This window comes from Rousettus aegyptiacus, unplaced genomic scaffold (genome assembly GCF_014176215.1).
Source record: "Rousettus aegyptiacus isolate mRouAeg1 unplaced genomic scaffold, mRouAeg1.p scaffold_m13_p_8, whole genome shotgun sequence".
Taxonomy (NCBI): Eukaryota; Metazoa; Chordata; class Mammalia; order Chiroptera; family Pteropodidae; genus Rousettus; species Rousettus aegyptiacus.
In genome coordinates this window covers 9,365,167-9,382,083 of record NW_023416311.1, presented here as the reverse complement: position 1 = coordinate 9,382,083, position 16,917 = coordinate 9,365,167, and the positions used below count along the sequence as shown (strand labels likewise).

Sequence of the window (16,917 nt, the reverse complement as noted above, 5' to 3'; positions counted from 1 at the left end):
GAAGAGGTCTCTCTCCTCTAGCTTCACACGAATCCCATTATTGGTGCTGTGGACACAGCCCTCTTCTGCACCAATCTCTTTTCTGAAACTGGCCCGGCCAAGATCATCTGATGCTTTCTCATGACTACATCCAACAGGTGCATGGCGTTCGGCCCTGAGGCCACTCCCCTCTCCCTTCCTTGCGTCTCCCTGCCCCGGACTGTCATGATCCTGCCCTTTCCAGGCTATTTCCCACGCGGCCTCTCCAGCTCTGCCGAAACGCAAACTCCTCTTTCTCTGCACGTGTTTTACACGCTCCTCCCTCCCTCCGGCCCCCAGCCGTCCACGCTCTGGTCTCTGCTACTGCCCCCTCCTCACTCATCATCTCTGTGTTGGCGGCCTTTGCACCTGACTGTGTCTTTCACCATCTCCTCTCTACGCCTGAGAAACCTTAAGCTCAACACGCTTCCAGCAGAACCCATCGTCTCACCTTCGACCGTTAAAGAGATGCACAATTTTCTCTCCCATGTGGCAAATGAGTTCTTGAAATCCCGACCCCAGAAATAGTCCTTGATTCATCTCTCTCCCTCCAGCCCCATGTATATTAAATCGATCGCTAAGTCTTGTTAGCTCTGTTTGAATACTTACTCTCGTTCACTTCTTTCCTGAAGTGTGACTACCTAGTCCAGGCCTTCTGCCCCTGGTTTCTGCAACAGCCTCCGACGGGCGTCCCTACCCCAGAGAATGTTCCTCTCAGCCCATCCTCCAAGCGGCAGCCTGAGCCATCACACATCTCTGCATGGGATCATTCCGCTCTCCCGCGTAAAGCCTTTTGATGGCTTCTCACTGCGCTTGGAATCAAATGGAAACACGCATTCACTGGCCTCTCTAGCTCTTTGCATTCATGCTAACCTCATTTCTCATTCGTCCTAACCTCATTTCTAATGAACAACTTCCCATACTGCCCCTGCCACATCCACATCGACTCATGAATCCCACAGAACGAATCACGAGCTTCCAAATGCACTGAGCTCCTCTCAATGCCAGATTTCAACAAATGCAACTCACCTCCCAGAGAAGACTCGCCCTCGCGCTTCTACTTGAACTTCAGAACTCCACGTAGAGGACAGCTCCTCTGGGAAGCAGATGCGGACCCTGTTAAAACTGGCCAGGTGACTTCCTCTTCGGTTATCTCATCGAGTATTACAGTACCCTTATACCTGTCTGTCTGCCGTAGCTGACCCACTGAGGGTAGGGACTATTCTGTTGGCTTTAGAATCCTTACACCCAACCCCATTTCCTATGATTATTGTGAGAATTAATACATTAATGCCTATACAGAACTTACTCCATTTGCCACATGGTCACTGCTCAGCCAATATTATGTGTTTTATTACATACAAGGCTCCTGTAAGGATTACATTAGTTCATTTACTTGAACCCCCGGGCCTGGCCCATAGTAGGTATTCAGCCAAGGCTAGTTCCATCCCATCTCCAGTGTGCATGTCCTCGTGAGGCTGAAGTTAACCCCTGGATGTAGGACATTGGCTGTGACTCCAGAACAGGAGAGAGAGAGAGGGGGCAGGGGGAATTGATTTTTATCAAAACTCCAGGCCCAGGCCTTGTATATCAAAATGACACTTAGGAAATGCATTTGCTTTTCCCCCCCCGAGGGGAGATGGAGATGTTTTTCACTTACTACTCTCCACTTTAGATAGAACTGATATTGCCTATTAATATAATTCTGTCCACAGAGAAGAAGGTCCAGCCAAGAGCAGCTTGGCATTGCTCTAGCTCTCCCAATAAATCCAGAGGCCTGACGATCACTTTTAATTCCATTTGCTGATTTGAGGTTCTGCACAATTAATGCGTACAATTAATTTCATAATTATAAACGTAACCCAAACTTTCTTGGATCCTTGTGCCAAAAAGTATGACCTCACAAATATACTTGTGAGGGCTCGACTGTCCGAGAAGCTGTCTTGGGGGTGGAGGAGGGCGGAGAGGAAAAGAAATAGAAAAAGGAACTTTCAGATAATACATACACTTGGCAGAAGCATCCTCACCAGAGTGCTGTAAGTCATTATGTGGATGATATTATAAAATCCCCAGAGTTTACGTATGGGTTACAAGTTGCTCTTTATTGTATCATTTCATGGCACACAGCCACATAAAGGTGATGGGGATATTATTACAATTTTTTTCAGAAAAGCAAACTAATGTTCATTCAGGTAATTTGGGGCAGAAAGTACAGCAAATGGAAAAGAACTAGATGTAGTTTTCTGACTGCTGGCCCAGGACTTGCTTAAATGCGTCTGTCTCGGCATTTATTTCATTTTGTGGGACTCAAAGAGAAAACAAAGGGACAATGATTCTTGAGTGTGTTCATCTTTAATCTTCAAGCCTAACCCCTCTGAGAAAAGAGAATGCCCACAGTAGGCTTCTAGAAATCCACTCAAAATGCAAAACAAAACAACCTCCCACCCCCAAAAAATCCCTAATAATTATCATTTAAAAATCCATATGCACTTTGCATAATAATTCCCATTTATTAAGCTCTTTCTATTATGTACCAGGCCCTATGCCTGATGCTTTACATATATTATTTATAATCCCCACAGCTACACACTGGCTGGGTGACCACATTCCAATTAATTCACTTTTCTAGTCCTCAATTTCCTCATCTGTAAAATAAAAATAATTATGATAGCCACTGCTTAGGGCTTTGGGGAACTAAAAATGTGATAATGTATGTAATAAGTCTGGCTCAGGGCCTATGATGGAGTCAATGCTCAGAAATTGTTAGGCTTTTTGTTTGCACTATTTGGAACTGGAATTATATAGGAAAAACAAACCCCATGCTTTTCCTACTTGAAACCTCTACCTCTCACAACATGGGGTGATGTCACCCGCATCGCAGAATTTGATTAAGGAAGATAATACAACTTAGTCGTCAAAGCGTAGGTTTCAGAATCAGACAAATGGGGTTTCAAAATCCAGCTCAGAATCTTGGAAATTGACTTGTTCTCTGTATGAGTTTTCTCATTTATAAAATGGAGATAATAATAGTACCGATCACGCAGGCTCTTTGTGTGAATTAAGAGAAAGCCCTTTCTGACCCACGGGAAGCACTTAATAAATGGTAGCATTAATATCTTCACGAAACCCCATTTTTCTGATGGAAACTCGGATTTTCTGAGAAATACAAAGATGACTTTCAGGGTTGGCTTGGGTCCCAGAACTAGGTGTTATCCATGGCCAAGCCCAATCCTATGATGTCGGGCAAACTGCCTTTCTCCCCCAAACATCTCCACTTCTAACCGGTGCCAGGAGGGACAGCAACCCGTTTCCGCTGACCATGGTGCTGACCCCGTAGTCAGCGGACCACACCCTCACTTTTGACATTGATGTGGGCTCTGGATTAGATACAGGCTTGACTCTAACTTCTGTCCTAACTGGTTTATAGTTTAACTTGATGAGTGTCCCATGTGTTTCAATCCTCAGCCCATGTTTTCAAAGAGATAATTCCTCAATGCAAAACCTAGGATGCCATTTTGGTAATGAAACTCAAATCTTGCTGTGTCGATTCGAGTTTCCAGCTCAAATGCTACCTGCGGAAAGCCGTGTGTACAGCCCTGGTTGAGGGACCTTGAACAAGTCTCTTATGCTGCCTGAATCTCAGTCTTCACCTGTTAAAGGAGGTTAATGTCCCGGCTTTCCCTATGGAGAGAGTGGTCGTTGGGATCCAATATCTTGCCCTCCTTTCAACCTTATATCTGCCTCTCTTTTTTCCCCCAAACACTCTTTCATCAGGAAAGAAAAAAAAATATGCCATCAGTTATCATCTCCGTTGCACACAGAGGTCAGCACGGTGGGAGACGATATGGAGAATCAGGATTCTTCCAGTTTAGATGGTCTGTTTCAAACTTTAAAGTTAAACACACATTAAGAGAGAGGCCATCGGTTTTCCTTCAAGGGAATACGAGTCGATTCTCTTATTTTTTCCCAACTTCAGTTTTTTTCCTCATATGCATTTCCGATGGAGTCTTTATTTGTACAGAGAAATCAAGATGGTTCAGTCGCTACCGCCTTCCTTCTCGAACAGGTCCAGTCAGTCTTTCTAATTTGCAAAATTGTAATTCAAATGGAAGGCAAACACTCCAAGAACTCTATAGATATGATTGTGATCAGTTTTAAAACACGTTTGCAGAAGACAATGGCTACAGATAACGTATCATATGGCGAAGTAATAAAGAATGAACAAGTAACTTGCTGTAGGCGTTGGGGGCAATTTGCAGCTTCAGGTTTGCAGAGGAATGCTAACTGGCTTTGCACAAAGATGCCAGAGACTGATTATGTGGCAGATCTGCATGCAGCTCAGTGGGATGCTCTGAGCTAAGGCCAGGAAGAGGCACCTGGTTCGGAGGGGAATCTCATACCTGAATAGCCATTTCAAGCAGGGCTGGGGAGCTCCCAATGCAGGTTTTCATCATTAAGGCAACGAGTCTTCACTACTGATATACAAAGAACCCCCACCTCTACCCTATAGTGTCAGCGAAATTAAATGGACCTTAGTGTCTGACAGACTTGAGCTGGTATGTAGACACTGCCACTTGCTCTGTACCCTTGGGAAAGTCACCAATCCTCTCAGAGCCTCAGTTTCTTTATATATAAACTCAGGAGAAGGGTGACAGTACTCAGGCTGAATGTCTGTTAAAAAGAGATCAAAGTAATGAATATACAGCCCCTAAGCTATAACCAAGAAACAGTAATTATTATTTTTATCATTAATTATTTTACTAGATGTGAGTAATTATCTCAAGGTATCAGGTAGCCAATTCTTTCATCTTCAGAATCTAGAAAGCACAGTAAATCTTCCACAGCTTAGAGATCAACGCTGGGAATATTTAATCCCTCTCCATCTCTGCTTCTCCCTCTGGCCCAACCCAATTCTGGTTCTAATGCCAAGAAAAACAGCGTGGTGGTGAGTGGAGCTTCTGCTGCCAACAGCACAGTTGAGAAAACCAAACTGCAGCTCCAGAAGGCGGCCTGACACAGCCACTTGTAGCCAGAAGCAGAATGCTGGGGTAGAGCACTTCACTGCTCTGTCTCTTGTCTTACAGACAAATGTCATTCCTGTCTGTGCCATCAGCCTGCACGTGGGGAAATAACAAACTGACAGGGAGAACGCTAAGGAAGTAGAGAGCAGGTCCCGACGATGAGCCGCTGAGGTCTGGTAGTTGCAGGTGGGGTGGGAAGCAATCCAGCTGCTGCTAACCAGATGAACTGTGAAATGCAGAAACATCGTGAGAGGCCTCAAACGTCTGTGATTCTCATCCCTGTCCTGATACCCGGGGTGGGTAGCTGTCGCTCGGTGTCCTGGGCTTCACTCTACTATGAGCACTCGCCTTACCATGTTGTGATTAAAAGCTCATTCCTCTGTCTCTCTCACCAAACTGTGAGCTTGCTGAGGTCAGGGGTGTTGCGGGATTCATCTCTGCTTCGCCCATACCCACCACGGGACTGGCACAGAGTACACAATCAGTAAATACTTGGCAAACGGGTTAGTATTGAGTGAGTGAGTAGGTTCAAGAGTGGATGATGAATGAAAGATGGTTGGTCAGCTGGGTTGATAGACTGATAAGTGGATAGATGGATAGACAGATGGTTTATTAGATGACTGATCACTGGCTGACTGGCTGGGTGGATGGGTGGATAAATGGACAAATAGTTCGATCAATCAGGTATTTACAGTTAACAGTTCTTTATCTAAAAGAGTAAAATTTGAGTTTATTTAAAGGGCTAGGTATTGTCATTTCTCCCCCTCCTCTCAACTTCCAAGGCAGATACTATCTACAAGAATCTCTAGGTCCTTTAAGAAAATTCCCATCACTTATCCTAGAAACTGTGTAAGCGGTGGATTGAGCATCAGACTTGGAGACTCATAAGACCTAAATTTGAATCTTTTCTCAGCTATTGATAAAAAAAGTCTCTGACTATCTCCAAGTTTTCCCTCCACAAAAATCAAAGAATACCACCTGCTCCATGGGGTTATCATGCAGCTAAAGTGAAACAATAAACATGAAATCCGATATGGTAAGGTTTGGCATATAATAGGTGCTCGACAAACCTGAGCTCACTATTTATTTGCATCATATTCAGAGGAGCACCAAAGTCAATCCCTTTCCTCATTTTCAAACTTACTTTATAAAATATTATATCTTTCCCCCAAATGAAAGCTCACTTAGAATACCAATCTCAGATAAAGCTTTATCATCTCTGGTTACAGTTGGATCCCCTCTCGGTAACCCCTACCCACTCAGAGACCCCTGTGGCACTCTGATAGAATCTGGCGTTCCAGGGAACATAGAAAAAAACTTTCTCCTGGATGACACATGGTAGCCTCAGTCTGTGTTCTGCAGCACTGGGCCTAAAGCCTGCTGTTCTCCTCCCTCCCTCCTTCCCTCTCTCCCTCCCACTCTCCTTCTCTTTCTCCTTCTGTCGGAGGAGCTCAGGGCTTTGCATTCATCTACAACACAGATGAGTTGATGACCCTGTCAGAAAAAATAAAAATGGTTTTCATCTGTCTGTTCAGGAGTTTCTAGAAATACTTCTGAGAGGCTCTTTGAATAATTTACTCATTTGAAATCATTTAAATAATCTATTCCCTCATTTTCATAATTGATGGCGATGGCAAACTATCACGGGCGCAGCTTTTGTCTCACATTAATACCATCTGTCAGCTTAATCATGCCCCCGTCACCCTCGGATAGCTTCCTTAACAAACTGGGTTTGTGGGCTGGGTAGGGATGGAGACTCGAGAGGACATGATCCTCGACTCTGGCTCTACGGTAATGCTGCTTGGGCTCACGTCTGCCTTCACCACTGTCACCTTGGGCAAATCGTTTATCCCATGTAGCTTCCAATTTCTCTCCTATAACCTGGAACTCCAATTATAATTGGGCTGGCATTTATCGATAACCTATAATGTACCAGTCAGTGTTCTAGGCACCTGATTTATTATTTTGTTTCATTTTCCCAACAACCCTATGAGGTAAGTACTATTATCATCTCCCTTTTAGACACAGGAAGATGCAGAGAATATCGTAATACTTAAGTGAAAGAATGCATTGAGGACATTCAGCATGGTGTCTGGCATGTAACAGGCGCTGAACTAATGACTTCTGCTGCCATCGTGATCATCACATCCACCAATGACATCACCACCACCATCTCCATCATCGGTCATCTTTGTCATTAACATTCCCACCACTGTGTGTTCCCATACAGATGTCTTTTCTAGGAATTGTTTCTTTTTAAATTTCTGAAGTCTAGAAAAATTTTAGCAGAATGTTGTCTTGCAGGAGAGCACTGATTCGACTGCTGTTCTTTTTGGAGTTGGGCTGATGTTACAACCGAAAACAAAGCAGCACAAAGCAGTGCAGGGCAGAAACACACACACACACACACACACACACACGTGCACAAGGAGATGACATCACCTACTTCAGTTTGATGTGTCAGTTTGCTAGAGACCTACTATATTTTCCTCACCGTGACCTAACATATTGTACTGTGTGGGTATTTAAAATAGTCACTATGCATCATGACTCTCGGGAGGTGAGATGAGAACTTTAAATCTTTTATAATGCCTTCACTTTCCCTCTCTATGGCTCACATAATTTGAGAAACTTAATGATCATTATATAAGGAAACAAATTAAATTTCTCACAGACTCTGCTAAGGTACTGATATTACCAAAGCAATTTTCGAAAGGGCACTTCACTTTAGACGTGGGTTCTGGAGAAAAAGGGAAAGAGAGATGAAGGGGGAGAGAGGGGTAGAAGGAGAGAAGGAGGATGAACAATGTCGTTTACAGGCATGGCAAATTTCTTCTGGAAATACTCAATGCAGAAATGCCTAAGCACAGACCCATGCTCGGCCCCCTAAATTTTTTTTTATCTAACCGATTCATCTCTGTCATGAACCTCTTAGCAAACCATCCAGTCAATGCCACGAGCTTTCAATTCTGTTTCTGAAATTTCTCTCAGATCTCCTGCCGCTGTTCTTGTTCATATCAATATTCCCTTTAACCTGAGCTACTTAAATAGCCCCTTAGAAATGTTCCCGAAGATCCATGCCAAACACCATTTTATTTTTAAAGAAGCAGTCTAGTTCATGGGGTTCATAAATCCTGGCTTTGCAGCTTACTAGCTCTGTTACCCTGAGCAAGTTATTGAATTTCTCTGGGCCTCATTCCCTGAATTTGTAAAACAGTAATAGTCGTACCTGTATTGTGAGAATTAGATGAGTTTATATAACTGAATGCTTAGCATCCTGCAAAGTACATCAATACTAAACAAATGTAAGCTGTTACTACTATTATTTTTATGTTGTTCTCTCATCTCAAGGTCTTGAACGGTACCCCGCCCCCCACCCAAAGATTTACTGAATAAACTCTTGGAGTTTATCATTCCAATCCCAGTATGGTCCTTCATTCCCATAATTTCCCTTCAAACAATCTGTATTTGTTTCCTATTGTCATGTGACAAGTTACCTCAAACTTAGCTACCTAGAACAACAGCCCTTAATGATCTCATGGTTTTATAGGTCCGTAGTCCAGCGGGGCTCAGCTGGATTCTCTGCTCAGGGTCTCGCAAGGCCAAAATCAACGTGCCAGCCAGGCTGGGCTCCTAGCTGAAGGATCTGGGAAGAGTCCATTTCCAAACTCATTCATGATGTTATTGGCTACATTCAGTTCCTTGAGGCTGTAGGAGGGAGGTCCCTGTTTCCTTGCTGGCTGTTGGCCAGGGACTAAGCTCAGCTTTTTGTGGCTACCTCAATTCCTTGTCCTGTGGCCCCTCAATTCTCAGATCCAGCAGTCAGTTTAAATCCTTTTCATGCTCAAATATCTCTGACTCCTTTTTCTGCTAAGAGTTGCTGGATATTACTTTAAAAGGCTCATGTGATTAGCTTAGGCCCACCCTGCTACTCTTCCTTTTGATTAACTCGAAGTCAACTGAAAAGCCCCTTTTGCTATCCAATGTCATCATTATGGAAGACATCTCCTATTCACAGGTCCCATTCACCTTCCAAGGGGAGAGGACAGCAGAAGGGTGACAGTCATTGGGGGTCATTCTTAGAATTCTGCCTACCACACCAGCCACGTTTCAAACACTCTTCCTCCAATGGGCCTTGAGCATGCTTGTCTCTGGACCCAGGCCTTCAGTGCTTCTCCTGCATGGAGAGGTCTTCCCACACATGTCCAGAAGTCCAGATTACGCTCACTCTTACTCTCTGAGACCTCATTTACATGCGAAGTCCTCTGTATCAATGTCCTTGGTCCTTCTGTCTACACATAACGCATCTCTTCTCTAAATACTATCAGAGCATCTTTTGTGGCACATGTCACACTGTCTGGTAGTTATGAGAATCTCCAAGTGCCCTATTAGACCCTAAAGACCTTGAAGGCTGGTCCATGTCTTACTGCAAACCTCTACAGTGACTTGCGCATCATAGGTACTCAGGAAATTTTGTTTGATGGAATAAATGCGTGAATGAAAAAGGGTTATATAACCCAAAATTTAACCATTTATGTTTATGAAAGACAGATTTAACTGAAAAAAAATCATTTAATGACAATATTTGTTGAGGGCTCATTAGGTGACAGAAACTGAACTACATCCACAAACAATATTTCATTTGGCATTGTTACTGTCTCATTCCCCAGAGATTACTCAAGGAGCAACAAGACTCCAATTTCCTTATCTTCTTTCTCTCATATCATTTCTCTTAAGCATTGCTGCTAAGTGGTGTATTGCAAAGAAATAAAGAGGCACAAAGCCTAAGAAGCAAGAACTCTTGATATCTAGGATGATGTAGGTGAAACCGTTTTGTCAGGATTATAAAAGACTCAATCTGTGCTTTGAAGGAGTAGTTCTATACCTTTAAGGGACATGAGAATCACTAGCGGAGTGTATGAAAATGCAGAATCAAAACCAATTACTCTGGAGGCCTCTATGTCTTTCCTATAGTAACTCTGATATTGGAAATCTAACAGACCACGCTTATAGAATGCCCACACTAAAAGATGGTCCTCATCTGGGGAAATTGATTTAAAAAATCTTTTTATTCATTCTCACACCCATTCTATAAATATTTATTGAGTCTCAGCTATTGAGCACCAGAGATGTAATGGTAAAGGAAAAAGTGAAAATGTGAAAGCAAACACACAGTATTCTTCCAGTCAGGGCCAGAATTCATGGCTTCATCAGTGGGCTGCCATAACATGTTTCTGTCCACTTGTAGAACATGTAATCGATGTATTTCCTTTCTATCAGTTGCATAAGTGTTCTATCAAGTGTCATTTACTGGTATGCTCTCAGTTATAATTTTCCTCCATGATATCTTTTACATAATCATTGGAACATGTGTGCAAAAGCCAATTACAATGCTTGCATAAACACTTCCTTTAGCAGGATGAACCTGTTTTTCAGATTTTTGATATCTCTTTTCACTATCACATACACACAACCAAATATACACACTTAAATTTCTTCAGGAGACTCACTGCACCATTCTAGATTGAATGAAATGGGAAAGTGATGGAGGGGTGGTTAAAATACAATGATTTAGAAGGGAGGGGGTTAGAGCACTCTATAATTAGAAATTGCACCCTGTAATTGCACCCCATGCATACAGCATTGTTGGCGAAAGCCTCACTAGATCTGACAGCACGTTGATATGCCACAGAGAGAACTACAGAGTCCAGAGATCCACCTGAGCTTTTTCTAAGATCTCCTTTATCATATCTGTTCTAGGAATTCTTTAACGGACAACTACTTCACAAGAAACGAAGGACAGGGTATAATCCCCTTCTCTAAAGAGACAAATCAGACAATGGAACTGCTGTAGAACATAAAAGGCAGGGACTGCAAGATGTGATAAGTATTTATATCCCGAGTTCCAATTAGGTGGTTTGGGGTGGAATCTACTGCATCCAGGAGAAAGAGGAGGTGGGTATCATTCTAACAGCAGACTGAACTCCTTTAATATTTCCTCTAAAATATCCTTTTCCTACTACCAGTCGTTCAGGATGACGCAGTGATTAGGAACGTAGACTTTGGGGTCAGGCAGACCTGCATCCACACCCTGCTTCCATCACATGCTGGACATAGGATCTAAAGCAGATCATTAGCCTCTCTGAACCTGAATTTCCACTTATGAGGCAGGGATAAGAATACCGATTTTGGATGAGCTATTGAAATGATTAAACGAGGTTATGGATATAACATTCTCAGCATAGTTCTTGGTGCAGAGTAACTCTTAATAAGTGGTGACTGAAGTCGTCATTATCTGCAGATTGTACAGAGGCCCTTCTATGCATTAGAAACAAAGCCTCGTGGCAGAGCCAAAGAAACATATGAAAGCAACAGACCTATTCCCGGTGGGTCTCTAGTTTAAGTGAAGATGAATATGGAAGCAAACAGTTACAAAACAAACTGTTAACACCCTCAGGAGTTAGTACGCAGGTCTGTAGGAATGAAGTGGAATAACCCACTTTGGATTATCCAGATGTAGGATCAATGGAAGGGATGTCCTTGGCAGAGAGGGGAAAATGTTCAAAGGGACAGGAACATCAGGACACGCCACGCATGAGCAGATAACAACTGAAAATGAGAGTCTGGGGGATACTGGGATAATAGGAAAGCAGCTTTCTGTGCTGGGACACAGGAAAACAACCGTATTTGTGAGAGGAAGATGATGGCTTTGACTTTGGACAAGATGAAGTTGAAGGTCTGTGGACTAACTATGTGGGCGTGTTTTGCAAACAAGTCTGGAGAGGAGGAGATCTGGGCTGCGGGAGGGGCCCAGGAGTCATCGCAGTGCCAAGGCAGCTGAAACCAAGGGCACCGACGAGAATCCGAGCTGAGTGATGAGAATGAAGAGGGAAGCAGACAAATCAGAGCGAGGAGAATGGGACACTTCGTTCAGGGAGACACACTGATGGGTCTAGCTTATGACTTCTGGGGCATCTCTATCATCTTTAATTAGGACTTCTCTAGAAAATAAGAGGGTCGTTTTACTTTAATATTTATGAGATTTGTCCTATTTATGCTTGGAGTCAAAACTTCAAAACTGCTTTTAAAAATCTTTCTTTAAATCTCTCTCCCTCTTCTCTTTCTCTCTAAATATGGATCGCTTTTAAAGCTAGTTTGTCTTATGTATATATAGAGATATATACAGTACACGCGTGCGTGCACACACACACACACACAATTTTCATTTTAAAGCTAGTCTAACCCTGAAATGGTAAAAAGGATGATTCTCGAAGCATTTTTTTTTTCAGGTATTTAATAAGAAATTGATTCAGCCTAGAGAAATCCAATCTATTGCACAAGGCCCAACTTTACCCTCATGACAACTTCCCCAACTAACCAAGTCAGTCAAGTTCACCCTCTCTCCCTAGAAATGACCCAATTAGGAGCTACTTAAAAAGAGGGATAGTTTCCGACTCATCCTTGCGGCCACCCTGGTGCCTGCTGGAACTCTGGCCATTGAGGTGGTGAACAGGAAGTAGTGTTTTTACTGGCCTTGGCTACCAATTGGCTTGCATCCAGGGTATTGTTTTCAAGCATCTCTGGGAAGACTTGGACCCACCAAGCTCCAAGGCAGAGCTAAACTACTGAAGGAAAGAAGAGGCAAAAGGTATAGAAGCCCTGATTGGCAAGAGAAAGCCTGTCGAAAACTGAGTTCTGTGTCTGCTGAACACAGGCCGGCACTGTGCATAGCCCTGGAATAATCCACGCCAAGCACATACACAGGCCCAGCAGGAAGCAAAGGCCCCTCCAAGGGTTTGTCATATTTTGTAAGACACCTCATTACATGCTGCTGCTTCCAGTGACACCAACTGGGTGACTTCAGAGATGAAAAAGAAATCGCCTCTAAGTCCCAGAACAACAGCTCCCCTCTTCTGCAGGCCTTTGCCTCTGCTGACCTGCTATCCCAGTGGGTGCTGCTCAGGGGCAGGTTTAGGGATAACGTGACTGGTATTTACCTGCTTCACTGGCTTCCTCTTTCTTCAAGACAGAAGCACAAGGAGTTATTTCTGAAACACTGGATCCCCTGAGTGCCAAGAGAATAGACTCACTATAGGAAGCGTTTATGCATTCTAAGCTCAGCTCGGCAGCAATTCCCCAAGCTGCCTTTTTGGGAAATTGCTACGTTTCAACAGGAATTTGAAAGAGGACACACAAAATCTTAAAAGGGTATTTTCTGTATCTGGTAATAGAGGGTATCGAGGGCAGCCTTGGTTTATGCAATGTTATCACCTGCCCTTAGTGGCCTCCCTGTGGACACGCTCCCTGGCAAGGTCCAAAGGCAGCACAAAAAATCCACAGGTGTGAGGCAGGCCAGACTCGAGGCTGGTTAAATCCAACCAAGGAGAATGATTCTACGGCTCCAAAGGTGATGCTCAGATTGTGGAACTTTAAAAGGTTGAAAGATAACCCAAACTCAACAACATAGGCAGAGAGGCTCAAGTTCTCTACTTCCTATTAAGAAAAAAAAAAAAAAAAAAAAAAACTTGCATTTTGGCTTTGGATATGTAAGATGAAAACAACAACAACAACAACAACAACAACAACAACAATAAACCAGAACTTGAAGGATGGGTAAAAGATGAAGATACAGGAAAGCATTAAGGGTAAAAGATGAAGATACAGGAAAGCATTAAGGGCAAAAAAAAACAAAAAAACAGTCATCCAAGTCCCAGATGCATAAAGGAACCCACTTAGCATGCTGGTGGGGCGGCAGGGTGGGCCACAGGGGATGCCAGAGGGGAAAGAGGAGGTCAACACTAGGGACAGTTAACTCGAATCCAACGCTTTTCTCAAGCATCACAAAAATAGAGTCCCACCCCGCCGCCCTACACACGCGCTAAAATCTAACTTCTGTGAGTACAGAAATTATTATTATTTTTGTCTGTCTTGCTCACTGATAGATTTTGAGCCCTACGAATAGCACCTGGTACACAGTAGGCACTGAATAAATACTTGTTGAATGAATGAATGAATGAATGAATGAACGAAGTTGTCACTCAGTGCTTAGGTGTATCGGCGAAAGGAAAAATAAGAGTAGGCGTTCAATATAACAACAATCGTTATTATTGTTATAGTTAGTATTCATGTCTGGGAGTTAAATATGAAACTCAGTAAATTCTGGTAGTTAATTGTACTGGGTATGTCAATCTGAAGGGTTTCGAAAATTGTTTTAAATTAAGGTGAGATGACATAAAATTAAATAAACAGATCTCGTGTGTCAGTCTGATGCATTCTGGCAAGTGTTCAGGGTAGGAAGCACTGTGCCCCCACCCTGTTACTGGTGCTCCCCTACAAGGCGGCCATTGTCCTGACAGCTAACCCCACGGGCTAGCATTGCCTCTTCTTGAACTTCACCTCAGTGGAACCATGCAGTCTAACCTTCTGTGTCCGTCTTCTTTTGTTCGGCATGAAGTTTTTGAAATTTACCCACACCATTGTGGGAGTTATTAGTTCATTCCTTACTGATGAGCAGCATTCCATTTTATGAGTAGGCCATAATTTATTTATCCATTTCCTCGTTGATGGACATTTGAGTCCTTTTGGATGTTCTGCTATTATAAATAAAGTTGCGATGAACCTTCTTATACAAATATTACTTTTTGGGTACATGTTTACGTTTCTTTGCAGTAGATACTCAGGAGTGGAATTGCTGGATCTTAAGGTTTTTGTATGTTTAACTTTCTAAGAAGCTGCCAAACACTTTTCAATAGTGGCTGTAAGTTTACATTCCCATTAGCAATATATAAGATGTTCAGTAGCTCCCTAGCCTTCTAACACTTGTCATTCTTTTCTGTTTCAGCCATTATCAAGTGGACATAAAGTGGCATCTCACTGATGATGACACGTTAAACATGGTTTCATGTTTCAGTCATTTCCCACTTCTGTTTTTTCTCTTTTCATTATTGACTCATAGGAGTTCTTTATATTTTCTGAATATGAGTCCTTTGTTTTACATATTTTTAAAAATATTTTTTCCTAATCTGTAGCTTGCGTTTTTCATTTTATAAGTGTCTATATACAGGTTAAAGTTTAAATTTTCATGGAGTCTAGTTTATTATTTTTGCTGTATGCTTTATGCCTTTTGCATTCTGCTTTCTTGGATCGCAGAAATGCCCTCCCATACTTTCTTCTACAAATTTTATAATTTTAGCTTTTACATTTAAGTCCGAAATTTATTTTCAGTTATTTATTGTGTATAGTGTGAGGCCAAGGTTTATTTTTCCTTTTTTTTTTATGGACATCCTGTTGATCTAGCACCATTTATTAAAAAGACGTTCATGTCCCTCATTATCTTATTCAACAAAAATGATTTGAATGTATATTTATGGATCCATTTTCATTATTTCATCATTATACAAGATATTACTTATGGGGTTTTCATAGATAACTTTTATCAAATTGAAACATCTCCCTTCTTTATAATGAATGAATTCTGGATTTTGTCAAATGCTTTTTATGCATCTATTGAAATGATCATATAATTTTCTCCTTTATTATGTTAATATGGTAAATTACATTGATTTATTAAACCAATCTTGCATTCTTAGGATAAACACCACTTATCCGCAAAGTATTATCCTTTTTCAATATATTGCTGGTTTATGATTACTAATATGTTGAAGAACTGTGTAGGCTGCTGTTATTTCTTTCTTAAATGTTTAATAGAATTCGTGGCGAAGCCGTTTAGGCCAGGAGTTTTTCTTGTTTTTTTTCAAATGGGAAGGTTTTCAGTTATGAATTCAATTTCTTAGCAAATTTAGGACTACTCAGATTGTCCATTTTTTTGTGTGTCAGTTTTGGAAAATTGTGGCTTTTCAAGAAATTTGCTCATTTTCTCTACATAGTTGAATTTGTTGGCATAAATTTTATATAATTTTCAAAAATAATTTTCATGTCTAAGATCTGTAATGTCTGGTGACATCCCCTATTCATTTTTAGTCCTGGTTATCGTATTTGGATTTTCCTTTTGGTGGGTGATCACTCTTGCTAGGAATTATGAATCTCATTAATCTTTTCAAAGAACTAGCTTTTGGCTTTGTTGGGTTTTCTCTCTATATTGTGTTCTACTTTGTCGATTTTTACTCTTCCATTTATTTCCTTCCTTCCGCTTCATTTGGGTTAACTTTGGCTCTTCTAGCGTCTTAATGTAGAAGTGTAAATCACTGACTTGACACTTTCCTTTTTTTATTATAAGCATTTAGAGCTGCGAATTTCTCTTATTCTTCTAATTTTGTTTGACATATTATATTTTCAGTATCCTTCCATTCAAAATATTTTCTAATACCTTCCTGAGTTCTTTGTGACCCACTGGTAATTCAGAAGTATATTGCCTAATTTCTGAACATTTGATACATTTCTTGATACATTTTTGTTATTAATTTTTATTTCAATGCTGCTGTGGTCAAAGAATGCATTGCGCATTATTACAATCCTTTTAAATATATTGACACTTGTTTTACATCCCACAAGTAGTCCACTTGGTGCATTTTCCAAGTGCATTTGAAGAAGTGTGTATTTTGTAGCTGTTGGATGTAGCGTGTGAAACCTTCCAAAGCTTCATCCTCCCTTCTAGGGATCTGTCACTGACTCCCACACACCCTGCCAAAGTCAGTGCTTGTGTTTGCACAGCACTTTCTTCTGACCCTAGTTAATTACACTACGGCTCCCACACGACACCCAGCCTCTCCCTACCCCCGGCTTGCTCGGGCCTCCGTCTGATGTGCCCAGTGAAGATAAGTCTCAAGCTGCTAAAGTAGTTTGGAGGCCATGCGTTGCTTGTCAAAAAAAGACACGATAACAATATAGGCTTCATGTGCGGTCTCTTTCATTCTGCTCT

The 16,917-nt window shown here is 41.9% G+C and overlaps 1 protein-coding gene across 10 annotated transcripts in view; it reads right to left on the bottom strand.

Moving 5' to 3' along the window:
* The window catches only part of GRIN2A (glutamate ionotropic receptor NMDA type subunit 2A), a 522,696-nt gene that overhangs the window by 90,793 nt on the left and 414,986 nt on the right, over positions 1-16,917 (bottom strand). The window lies entirely within an intron of this gene.